Raw genomic sequence first — 13350 nt, forward strand, 5'->3', positions numbered from 1 at the left:
AGTTAATTAAATTTCTTCTATAACACTAGGATAGAGTTAATATTTTACATAGTAGCTGGTATGGGGCTATGATTTGGATTTGTGCTGGAAGCAGTGTTGATAACACAGGGATGTTTTCGTTCCTGCTGAGCAGCGCTTACCCAGAGCCAAGGGCTTTGCTGCTTCTCCCCTCACCCCACCAGCGAGCAGGCTGGGGGGGCACAAGGAGTTGGAGGGGACACAGCTGGGACAGCTGACCCCAACCGACCCAAGGGATATCCCAGACCATACGACGTTATGCTCAGTATGTAAAGCTGGGGGAAGAAGAAGGAAAGGGGGACTTCTGGAGTGATGGCGTTTGTCTTCCCAAGTCAGCGTTAGGTGTGATGGAGCCCTGCTGTCCTGGGGATGCTGAACATCCGCCTGCCCGTGGGAAGTGGGGAATGGATTCCATGCTTTGCTTTGCTTGCGTGCACGGCTTTTGCTTTACTGTTTAAACTGTCTTTATCTCAGCCCACAAGTTTTCTCACTTTTACCCTTCCGATTCTCTCCCCCATCCCACTGTGGAGGGAGTGAGAGAGCAGCTGTGTGGTTGCCAGCTGGGGTTAAACCATGACAAACCATCACTGAAGATCCTGAAAAAGCTAAGTACCACTCAGTTGAAAAACTGCCTATTTATAAGCAAACTTATGAGTTAACATATTTCTACAATCGAAGCTAATACTTGGGACTCAACATGATCTGAATTAAGTTAAAAACATTAACGGCACTGATAGATGATTCATACTGTCAATACATAAAGGACACTCATCCATTTTTATGCTTGTGGATCCCTCAGCAATATTTGACATTGTGATCACTAGCTTATGTAAGAGATGTGTCAAGTTCAAAGGAGAACATTAATATTATTTGATTTATTTTGGGGTTTGTTATTTGTGTTCACACTGTGGGAAAAGTGTGTAATTTTCTCTATGCCTCACAGTTTTGGTTCTCTGATCATCCAGCCAGGATAAAATATGGTTCCTTCTCAATGGCTCCTTCCTAAAGGTGCCTTCCCAATGGCCCACAGAGACTGTTTTCCAAAAGAATGTGCACATCCAGGTTTAATCCTTGTCTTCAGTGAGACATACAACTGTGAAGTATTGAACCCTGGGTCTGCGTTGTATACCATGACATACATGAGTTCCAACTTACATTCAACCAATACTTTCAGATTGCTTTGATCCCTGTTTTACCACAGTTTTCTCATCTCCTGACTATCCACTCTGTACAGAGATTGAACTCGGACCGTATCTTGACTTGGACTGCACTATGGACTGCATTTAATATTTCCTTTCAGAAGGAAATGGGAGACTGACAGAAAGATCTGCTTGTCATTCCCCAACCCTTCCTTGGGCTTGGAGGAAATGTTTTCCTGAATGAAGAATAACTTGATGAAATTCAGCCTCAGAAATACAGAGATGAGGAGAAGAGCTTTGGAAACCTCACACTGATAGTGAAGCCTTGTTTTTTTCAAGTACAAAATCACAAAAATTAACTAGTTCAGTTCATTCTTTTCAGAATACACCTGTATTCCTTGGTGATCATAATGTCTTACACATTCCATCTTTTCCAGCTGTCTACAAGTCTCCATCCTAGCCAGCAATACGCCTCCAACCCATCAAGCTTCAACCAGTCCAGTATACCTTCCTAGCAAAACAAAAAAATACAAATATTTTTTTTTTCCTATTCTCTGCTTTCCACATAATTTTAAGTGAAGTTATAAAGGTTCTTACTGCCATGGTTCTGGGATAAGATAGGTAAAAAAAAAATCACAAAACCACAGAACAGTTGAGGTTAGAAGGGACTTCTGGAGGTCATCTAGTCCAACCCCTCTTACTCAAGCAGGGCCACCTAGAGCTGGATCCCCAGGACCATGTCCAGACAGCTTTTCGGTATCTCCAAGGAGGGAAATTCCACAAACTTCCCAGGCAACCTGTGCCAGTGCTCAGTCCCCCACAGCGTAAACAGCATTTCCTGACGTTCAGATGGAACCTCCTGTGTTTCAGTCTGTGTCCATTGCCTCTGGTCCTGCCACTGGGCATCACTGAAAAGGGCCTGGCTCTGTCTTCCCTGCATCTTCCCTTCAGGTATTTATGGACATTGATGAGATCCCCCCTGAGTCTTCTCTCCTCTGGGCTAAACAGTCCCAGCTGTCTTAGCCTTTCCTCTTACAAGAGATGCTCCAGTCCCTTCACCATCTCTGTAGCCCTTTGCTGGACTCTCTCTATGTCTGTTCTGTACTGAGGAGGCCAGCACTGGACACAATACTCCAGGTTTGGCCTCACCAGTTGAGATAAAAGTGAGCTTCTTTGCAATAGCTGTGGTCAGTCACATCCTGTACTATGCCCTGACCCTCATGGCCCTTGCCCATCTCCTCTGAGCCTTCTTCCATTTTAGTTTATCCAGTGAGTCACATTCTCCCTCTAGGGGTTTAGTCAGTCACAGGGGATCCCTCTGGATGGCAGCAGGACCCTCTGGCATATCAGCCACTCCTCCCAGTTTTGTGTCAACAAACTTGCTCAGGATACATTCTGCCCCATCATCCAGATCATTAATGAAGATGTTAAACAGGACTGGAGCCACTATTGACTGCTGGGGTACACTGCTAGTCACTGGTCTCCAACTAGACTTTGTGTAGATCACTACTCTCTGGGCCTGGCCGTTCAACCAGTTTTAAATCCACCTCACTGCTCATCCAGGCCGTACATCAATCAACAGCTTCTCTGTGAGCATCATGTGAGAGACAATGTCGGAAACCTTACTGAAGTCTAGGTAGAGAGTATCCATTGCTGTCCCTCATCTATCAAGCCTGTCATTTCATTGTAGAAGGCTATCAAGTCGGACAAGCATGATTTCCCCTTTGTGAATCTATGCTGGTTATAGACTAGTAGTGTTGGTCATAGACTTATGGAATCACAGAAAAATTAATGCTGGAAAACTTCACTGGAAGTTATCTGGTCTGATGTCTAGTTCAAAGCCAGATGAGCTTCAAAGTTGGATCAGGGACAGTTGGCTGATGGCCTTGCTCATCTGTGTTTAGAAAATATTCAAGGATTGAGCTATTACAAGCCTTCCTGGAAAATACTCTAGTGCTTAGTCATTCTTATTGTGAAGAACTGGAATTTTGTTTATTACAATTTGTGACCATATTCTTGTGTCCTCTTCTCTGCACCTCTGGGGCAAGTCTAGCCTTTTCTGTACTATAACGCTCTAGGCAGTAGAAGGCCATGATTAAGTCTTCCTTGAGCCTTCTTACATCCAGTCTAACCCAGTTCCCTCAATCTCTCCTCATATGAAATGTGCTTCAGCTCCCTAATCATTTTATGTATTGGGGGGCCCACAACCGGAGGTAGTGCTCTAAGTGAGGCATCACAAGTACCAAATAAAGATAAAGAATCCCTTCCCTTGATCTGTAATGTATGCTCTTGGTAATATAGCTCTGTAAGTGGTAAGTTTTCACCACCAAAAGGATGCACTGCTGACTTATGTCTGACTCACAGCCCACCAGGACATCCATGTTCTTTTTTTCAGAGACTGATCCTTAAATCAGCCCTTAGTCTGTACTGTTGCAAGTTACTCTGTCTTACCTGCAGGACTTGGAATTTTTCTTTGCTTACTCAAGAAAAATGGAGGAAAATAAAAAATCTGAAGCAATGGGAAAGTACACTGAAAAATAAGGAAAAGTTCAAAACAAGTAAAAAAGCAAATGAAGAGATAAGCTATTGAATACATGAGCTAATGAGAACAGAATAAAAAAAAAAATAATAACACCTGGGATGATTTCAGGAAAGGAAAAGAAATACATGACTCTATTCTGTGTAGTCTCTAGACTGTCTAGACTGTTTTCAGGATCAGGAAAAAAATAAGAAAAGAAGAAAAAAAGCTAAAAAAGAGAAGTCACTTTCTTTCATATTGTTCTTTTACTTGAAAGAAAGTGGTAGAAGATGGGAGAAGTAACAAACCATGGAGAAGTCATACTGCAAGAAAGGAAATGACCAAAGTGAAAGAGTGGACAAATATAATTAGGAGGAAAAAGAAAGGAAAAACTTTAGGAAAAGGTGGATTTGACATTCAGATTACTGACATAAGATGGGTTTGACCTTTAAATTACTGAATCTACGTTTTAGTTATCTCTGCATTGTGCTTAGCTCTAAGGGAAATTTTACATTTTAAAACACTTTGGTCAATCCGTCAAGAAGAACTATTTATGTACCCAAAGAAAAAACAACCGCCCTTGTTAAAAATGTATTTTTTTCTGAATTTGTGCATTGTAACTACCAACAAGGAACTAACCTGGTGCTGGAGTTAATCATGGATGTTTTTGAGTAAGTACTTTTTGAGATTTCTCAGAACAGCGATTTAGATTTCAGTCAATACGGTCCTTATTAAATTACATTGCACACATGCTGAATCTTTTGTATCACATTTAGTTAGTCCCAATGTTGTGAACAATACCAAGGCAAATGATATTTAGATTTTATATACACTGATGATATATATGATTTTTTATTTGCTTGGTTTTGCAAATGCAGAGATCAGGAATTCAGCTAGGTAAATTCCTCCTTTATGCTTTTTCTTCTCTTAATTCTCTAAATAAAACAGAACAAATAAAAAACAAACCTAGAAAATCCTCGGATGTTTGAAGGAAAATAACTATGTAGAGTACATTATGGTTAAACAATCTGGTATTTGCAGCAAGCAAGCTTATGAACCTGCCAGCCTTTAAGTTACAACCGAGCTTGAATTTACATTACCTTGAAGCATTTCTCAAGCAATACAACACTAGTTCTATACTTTGGGGGTGGGTTATAATAAAGAATATACCCATGTAACATTAGGTAATATTGTGTTTCATTCTGTCTAGTAGGGTCTATAAAAGTTACTTATTTGAAAGAACATTGCAACCATATTTAAATAACAGTATAGTTTCAAAGATTGAACAGTTCTGAAAACTTACTGGAAAATCCAAAGGTTGTCCAAGGTTACAACTAAATTAGTTTAGACTCAGTGCCTGAACTGAAGCTTTGAAAGTTCACACTGCATATACATCACTAGATAATTTCTCTTCTACTGTTATATAAGTTAATAATCAGATTAATATAAGAATTACTTAATTTAATTTGTCTGTCTTGGTTTCTTTAATTTAGATCCCAAGTCTTTAATTTTGCACTTGGGGAAAAAAAAAATAAAATGAGCAAATAAACAACCATGTTTTTCGCAGCCCCTGCTTCTTTTATCCCTTTTCTTTTTATCATTGTGGTAGGTGACCTTGACTGGCTGCCAGATGCCCACCCAGCTGCTCTCTCACTCCCCATCCTCAGCAGAACAGTGGGAGAAAATACAACGAAAAAGTTTGTGGGTTTGGATAAAGAGAGGGAGATTGCTTACCACGTGGGCAAAACAGACTAAACTTGGGTTTGGGGAAAATTAATTGGGGAAAATTAATTTCATTCATTGCCAATTAAAAGTGTAGGATAGTAAGAAACAAAGACAAAACTAAAACACCGCCTTCCCCTTATCCCTTTTCCAGGCTCAACCTCACTCCTTTGTTCCCAGCCCCTCTACTTCCTCGCCCACGGGCAGTGCGGGCAGGATGGGGAATGGGGGATTGGGGTCCCTCCACAACAGTTCTTCTCTGCTGAACCTTCCTCCTGACACATTTCCCTTGCTCCAGCGTGGGTCCTTCCCACAAGCTGCAGTCCTTCAGGAAATATTCAACTGCTCCAGCATGAGGTCCTCCACAGGCTGTGGTGTGGATATCTGCTCCAACGTGGTCCTCTCCATGGGCTGCTTGGAAATACCTGCTCCTCCGTGGTGTCTCCCACAGGCTGCAGGGGAATCTCTCCTCCAGGAGGTACCCAGAGTGCCTCCACCTCCTCCTCCCCTGACCTTGGTGTCAGCAGCGTTGTTTCTCACATATTTTTTTCCCTTACTGCACGCAGCGTTTTTTTACCCTTTCTTGAGCACATTTTCCCCAAGGAGCCAGCACCTTGTCTGTGGGGCCGAGCGGTGCCCTGGGGTGGGCGAGTTGGAGCCGCCAGCACCTGGGCACCTGCACCCAATACAGTTAACATATTAAAGTAAAAAAAAAACCTTAATAAAATCTAAGATGAGACAAACAAATAAGATAGGATATTGGTACTATGATGGCAAAGCAGGACAAAATTTGCATTACAGTCAAAATGGATCCCATTGACCTCTGCTGATTAATTTCTTCTATGGTTTTGCAATTCTGTTAAAATAGATCTAATGCAATGATAGCCCCAGTAAAAGTACCCAGTTAAGAGTCTAATTAATCAAAAGGGGAAAGGATAAGATTCATTGCCTTTATCAATAGCTATTTAAATTTAAAACCTTAAAAAGAAAACTAATCACACAGACTCCTTATGTAGTTTATGGGAAAAAAAAAAAGAAAAAGGAACAACAGCAAAAAAGCAATTCAAAGATTGGGTGACTCAGCCCTCAAAGCTGACCTCTCTTGTTCTGTTGATTATGAGTAAGACCTTGATCAGCAAAGAGTCTTACTAGTTGTTAGAAGCCTAACTAGCCAAAATATCTATTCTGGTGGCGCTATTAATTGAGATTAATCCCAACTCAAAGGTCCAATTTCAACATCAGTGAATCTGCGTATTCATATTCTAATATACTTTACGACTATTACCATGCCAAGATATGCTGTTCATCTTGTTCTTTCTTTTCCTTTTTTTTCCTTGTCTCTTTTTAGTTGTTTCATTCATTTTTGTTCAACTGTAAAATATTTAATAAGTACTATTTTCCTCATAATTAATTGTGCTGTTGTTACAAGAAGGACATATTAGTCCCTGATCAAGATCGTGGAGTCTCCCCAAGACACAAATAATAAATTCTATTACATCTCCATACATAGAGTCTGACAAATATAAGCGGTAGGTACTCCTTTCAGGTTTTTCATTAGCAAGAAACCAGCTTTTTCAGGGATTGCCCTGTACTTTTGTTGAGACTGGATGCTAATGTTGTAAGTTTAAAAATTTATTTCTCACTATCATAACAAAAACATTACATTGTGTGTACAACACAACACAACTAATGAAAAATTTCTTCTTGCGTCCAGCACAAAAGCATGATTTTAGGAAGTGAAATTTCAGTCTTTCAAGGGCTTTAAAGATTTTGTTTAGTGAAGAAACCAACATTAGCATACCTGACTTGCTTGTGACTTTAGACCTTGTGACTTTAGACTTTTTGAATTTAGATAACTTCCTATAGTAATATAACCGCTTACATGAATTGTTCTGGGGAGCTCATAATTGAAAGAGATTTGTACGTCACTTCCTTGCATAACTTATCTTTTCCTTAAAATGTTTGCTGGTTGATCTTTTTTAGCTTTTATTTTTATTCTATGTTTTATTGCAAGATACTGTTCTGCACAATCTAAGTTTGAGATCATGTAAAACAATATGTATATGCTATTGGTAAGAAGTCAATCTACAAATTTGATGGATAGAACGTTTTCTCGAGTGCTGAACATTTTTTTTTTCTTTTCTATTACTTTGTGTACTGCAAACTGAATTTAATATCTGAAGCATTGAACAGTACACAGATTCAGCACAGTTCCTTCAGTTGAAAGCTTTGGCAGAGCCTGCTTTAAAATACATCCAATAACAAGCTCATATTATCTAACTTTATGCAATGTAGTTTTAGTGTGTATATGCTTCTGACATGATTCAGTCCATTGCTTTTTTCCTTAATTCTGTTTTGAAGGTGCTGAATGTTTTCCATAGGAAGTAACATAAATAAATACCATGCCATTTTAGTTATTCTTCACCTGTATTAGTGAGAAAAGTAAGACAATTTGATATAACCTGCCTGGAGATCTTTCAGTGATTAAGGTAAAACGCATTTATAAAGAAACTAAATGAGATTTTTTAAGTGAACAAAACTAGGTTTTCATAATAGCATAAGAATTATGATTTCACAGGATGATCCTGCTACACAGATGCCAAGAACTTGTATGGATTATTAAAATACAAATGAACTTTTAAAACTCTATAATGATCTATACACTACAAAAATGTTTAAATGCAAATAGAAAATTAAATTTAAAAGCATTACTTCATGAACATCAAAGCTAAGGATAAAGCCAATTTAAGAGTTTATTACATCTAAAATAACTTACCAAGTCATTTCATTCTCAAAATCTGTAATGTGGGGAACTGCTCTTTGCAGAGCCCAAACATGATTAAGTGAGTGAATAAGGACTCTACATGTTCTTTTCCACCCCACCTGGAGATGTATTTTAAGCCCAGGTTGTTAACAAGAATAGTTTGTCCCTAGTAGTTTCCTCTTTCATATAGGCATTTAGGAAGTAGATGAGGTGAGGAATGAGTCGTGCCCTACTACAAAAGGGGTAGTAACTTGTTATTACTAAAGGTCAGCAGAAAAATTACACTTACTGCTGATCCTATGGTTGCTCTATTCTATACCGTAGAGATGCTTAAATGACCTCATCACCCAGAATCTAAAAATAGGACTCAGCACCTAAAAGCTTTTAAATGAGGATTTTGTTACGCAAGGTATGTCTACAATGCATTAAGAACTAATGATGATCTTGAGTAAGATCAGTTGCCCACACATTAGGTGTCTAATGCCATTCAAGTTGTCATAGAGATGGTGACCTGGCCACGGGAGTAGCAGTTATGACAGAAGATCTGCAGGAGGTCCATCTGGTGTGACAGACAGAAGCCTAGAGCATCTGAAATAGCACTAGGCTCCAATTTCAGGCAACTAAATACTAGTTGTAGTCAAAAGAGCCAGTGTTGCCTGTCCAGTTCCTCCTAATATTGACATTTATATGTGGCAGCTCATTGAGTGTCATTATCTGTAAGACTGATTCTACAAGAAGGGGCAGAAGGAGGATCTAGAGAACTACCAGCCTGTCAGTCTGACCTCAGTGCTGGGGGAGGATATGGAGCAAATCATTTTGAGTGCCATCACACGGCACGTACAGGACAACCAGGTAATCAGGCCCAGTCAGCATGAGTTTACGGAAGGCAGGTCCTGCTTGAGTAACCTGGTCTCTTTCTATGACCAGGTAACCCTCTTAGTGGATGAGGGAAAGGCTGTGGATGAGGGAAAGGCTGTGGATTTTGCCTACCTAGACTTTAGTAAAGCCTTTGACACCATTTTACACAACATTCTCCTGGAGAAACTGGCTGCTCATGGCTTGGACAGGTGTATTCTTTGTTGGGTGAAATAGTGGCTGGATGACTGAGACCAAAGAGTTGTGGTGAATGGAGTTAAATCCAGCTGGCGGCCACAAGTGGTGTTCCCTAGGCCTCAGTATTGGGGCCAGTTCTGTTTAATATCTTTATCATTTGGCACAGGCTGCCCAGGGAAGTGGCTGAGTCACCATCCCTGGAGGTATTTAAAGGACATGCAGATGTGGCACTTAGGGACATGGTTTAGTGATGGACCTGGCGGTGTCAGGTTAACAGTCTGACTTGATGATCTTAAAGGTCTTTTCCAACCTAAATGATTCTATGATTCTGTTACAATTTGAAACTTGAGATCATTTTGAAATCAATTTCATATCAGAGGTGTCATGCTCCATGCCTCAGGTACTTTAGCAGTCTCAGATACAAAACCTTTTAGCTCACTGAATCTAAAACAAGAATCTCATCATTTTTCCCCCTCAAAGAATTTAAAAGAACTTCCACCTGCACTCTGGTAACACCACATAAAAGACTGGACATCTGGTGCCAGTATGGGCCCATTTCTGTAATATCAGCACTAGTGGGCAGAGTAAGTTCCAGTGCCTCAGTCAGTGTGAATTCTTACCTCTTCACAACTAGTGACAAGAGAAAGGGAAAAGGGAAAGAAAATGTGGTAGTAAAAGGAAAATGTGCCAACCCCTAAAGACAAACAAACAAACAAGGAAAAACAAATTAAGTAGAAGAAAAGGAGTGATGAAAAGGCACATCAATCACTACCTCCTCTCTACAAAGTTCATGTATCTTCTAATAGTACCAGTTTCATCAAAGCCATATCGAAGTTATTGAAAAACATTAGAAGGATCACTGTTGCTTATGTTTCTCTAATAAAATCTCCAGGTTTTTTATTTCCTTGAATGAGAATTTGGAAATGACTTGTTTTGGCACAGAATGAAGTCAAATGAAGATAGTATAAGCACTGAGCATGAAATACTGGTCTGGAAATTATTTTAACTTAGTAGGAGCTATCAGAAGTGCAGTGATCCCCCAAATTGACAAAGGTCTGGATAACCATAAGGAAACGTTAATGCTCTGCATACCAAATATGCACATTCATGCATGCACCACAGCCACAAAATGTGCCAATATGACATTTGCTTTTGGGAGGGAGGGATGGGCTAATAAGCTTAAATGTATTAGGTAGGATGCCAAACCACAGATAGGATTTTGCTTTATTGAGTGGATTCATATCTATATGACTTTTCATGATTTTTCCCCATTTCATATTTATAATTTACTTTTATTGTATATAGCTATTTATTTTTAACTTGTTCTAATAAATCCCTCTATAAGCTGTATATAATTGATACTATTGTTGATATTTGAAAAAAAAGCCGATACTTATTTTTTATTTCCAATCTATTCTTACTTTCTGTGTGTGCGTGTGTTATTCTGGTTTATACCTTTGAAGTGATTGTCATGTAAAGAAAGATATGACATGATGCATGTAATTAGCAAAATGAAATTAACACAGGTTGATGCTGACTACATTGTCTTTATGTAATGTTTAGATGCATATCAATTTGTTTTTCAAGATGCATTAAATTCCAGCTGCTTTTAGACATTGTTCCAACTAAAATATATCATGTTTGATACATATTGTTCATTATTTAATGCTTCATCTACCGTTTTGCAACTGTTTGATGATTTTTTTGTAAAATAAAAAATGTTATTAGTGCAGTTAAAAGTTTAACTTACATGCTTTTGTCATATGTTACTAATATCAAAAATCTACTCTTATTTATATGAAGATGAAAATTACTATATTTTCTTGTGGGAAAAATGTTTTCTAATTGCTCTATTTAGAATCATAGAATCATAGAATAGTTTTGGTTGGAAGGGACCTTTAAAAGTCATCTAGACCAACCCCCTTGCAATGATCACAGACATCTTCAACTAGATCATGTTACTCAGAGCCTCGTCCAACCTGACATTGAATGTTTCCAGGGATGGGACATCTACAACCTCTCTGAGCAACCTGTTCCAGTGTTTCACCACCATTGTTGTAAAAAATGTCTTCCTTATATCTAGTCTGAATTTACACTCCTTTAGTTTAAAACCATTACACCTTGTCCTATTGCAACAGGCCCTGCTAAAAAGTCTCACCTTTCTCAACCTGCTGACCACTTTTCTTTTTATACAGACCAGGATACAGCTGGCTTTCTGGGCTGCGAGTGCACATCATCGGCTCATGTCCAGTTTTTCATCCACCAGTTCCCCCAAGTCCTTCTCTGCAGGTCTGCTCTCAACCCCTTCATCCCCCAGCCTGTATTGCTACCAGGGGTTGCCCTGACCCAGGTGCAGGACCTTGCACTTGGCCTTGTTGAACCTCATGAAGTTCACATGGGCCCACTTCTTGAGCATGTCCAGGTCCCTCTGAATGGCATCCCGTCCCTCAGGTGTGTCAACCACACCACTCAGCTTGGTGTTATCTGCAAATTCGTTGAGGGTGGACTCAATCCCAGCGTTTATGTCCTTGATGAAGATGTTAAACAGTACCAGTCCCAGTAGAGACTGAGGTGTCCCTGAGGGACACCACTCATCACTGATCTCCGTCTGGACACTGAGCCGTTGACCACTACCCTCTGGATGTGACCATCCAACCAATTCCTCATGCACCAAACAGTCCACCCATGAAATCCATATCTCTCCAATTTAGAGAGAAGAAAGTTGTGGGGTAGGTACCATGCCAAAAGCCTTACAGAAGTCCAGACAGACGATATCCATAGCTCTTCCCTTGTCCACTGATGTAGTCACTCCATCCTAGAAGGCCACTAGGTTGGTCAGGCAGGACTTGCCCTTGGTGAAGCCATGCTGGCTGTCTTGAATCACCTCCCTGTTCTCCATGTGCCTTAGCAGAGCTTCTAGGAGGATCTGTTCCATGATATCCCCAGATCCCATGAGGCTGACAGCTCAATAGTTCCCAGGGTCCTCCTTTCTACCCTTTTTTAAAATGGGTGCAATGTTGCCCTTTTTCCAGTCACCAGGGACTTCACCTGACTGCCATGACTTTTCAAATCTCATGGAGAGTGGCTTGCCAACTACATCAGCCAATTTCCTCAGGACTCTGGGGTGCATCTCGTCAGGTCCCATAGACTTATGTACGTTCAGGTTCCTCAGGTGGTCACCAACCTGATCTTCTCTTACAGTGGGAGGGACTTCGCTCCCCCAGTCCCTGCCTTGCAGTCCATCCACTCGAGAGGCGTGGGAAGAGACGTTGCCAGTGAAGACTGAGGCCAAAAAGTTGTTGGGTACCTCAGACTTCTCCTTTTCTGTTGTTACCAGTTTGCTAGTCGTGTTCATCAGAGGGGTACACTTTCTTTGACCTTCCTTTTCTGGCTGACATACCTGTAGAAGCCTTTCTTCTTCTTTGTGTCCCTTGCCAAGTTCAGCTCCATCCGTGCCTTGGCCTTCATGACCCCATCCCTACACAACTGGGTAACATCCCTATACTCTTCCCAGGATACCTGATTTGAAATAGATAGATTGCCAATTTAAATTAGATTTCCTGTAATGACAATATTTGTGATATATTAAGAAACAAGGTTTTGGAAAAGTGACTATATGACTACAGGAAAGGTAACTAAAATAGAGGCACAATAGAGTTTTTCTGAAGCCACTATTATGCTACCTAGAGCTAGCCCTTAAATAAGTGTTGCCGGTGTATTGGGTGTCAATGTCAAGGCATTGGCAGCAGGGGTAGACTTTGTGAGGAGAGGCCAGAGGCTGCTGGCTGGAACCGGACACAGCTGGTTCTGGCCAGTTCCAGCCAGTTTCAAAGGACACAATGCAAGATATTGGTGATGTCAACAGCCAAGCACCTCGAGGAAAACATACTTAAGAAAGGGCAAAACATTGCATGACAGTGAGGAGTGAGGGGAAAGAAGTGTGAGAGACATTCCTGTGGACACCAGCCAAGGTTGGAGAAGAAGGAGAGGGAGGAGGCGCTCCAGGTGCCAGAGCACAGAGTCTTCTGCAGCTCATGGAGGAGACCATGATGGAGCAGGTATCCATGCTGCAGCCTGTGGAGGACACCACACCGGAGAAATGGAAAAGCGTGAGGAGGAAGGAGCGGCAGAGACAA

The sequence above is a fragment of the Buteo buteo genome, chromosome 14 (genome assembly GCF_964188355.1).
Source record: "Buteo buteo chromosome 14, bButBut1.hap1.1, whole genome shotgun sequence".
NCBI lineage: Eukaryota > Metazoa > Chordata > Aves > Accipitriformes > Accipitridae > Buteo > Buteo buteo.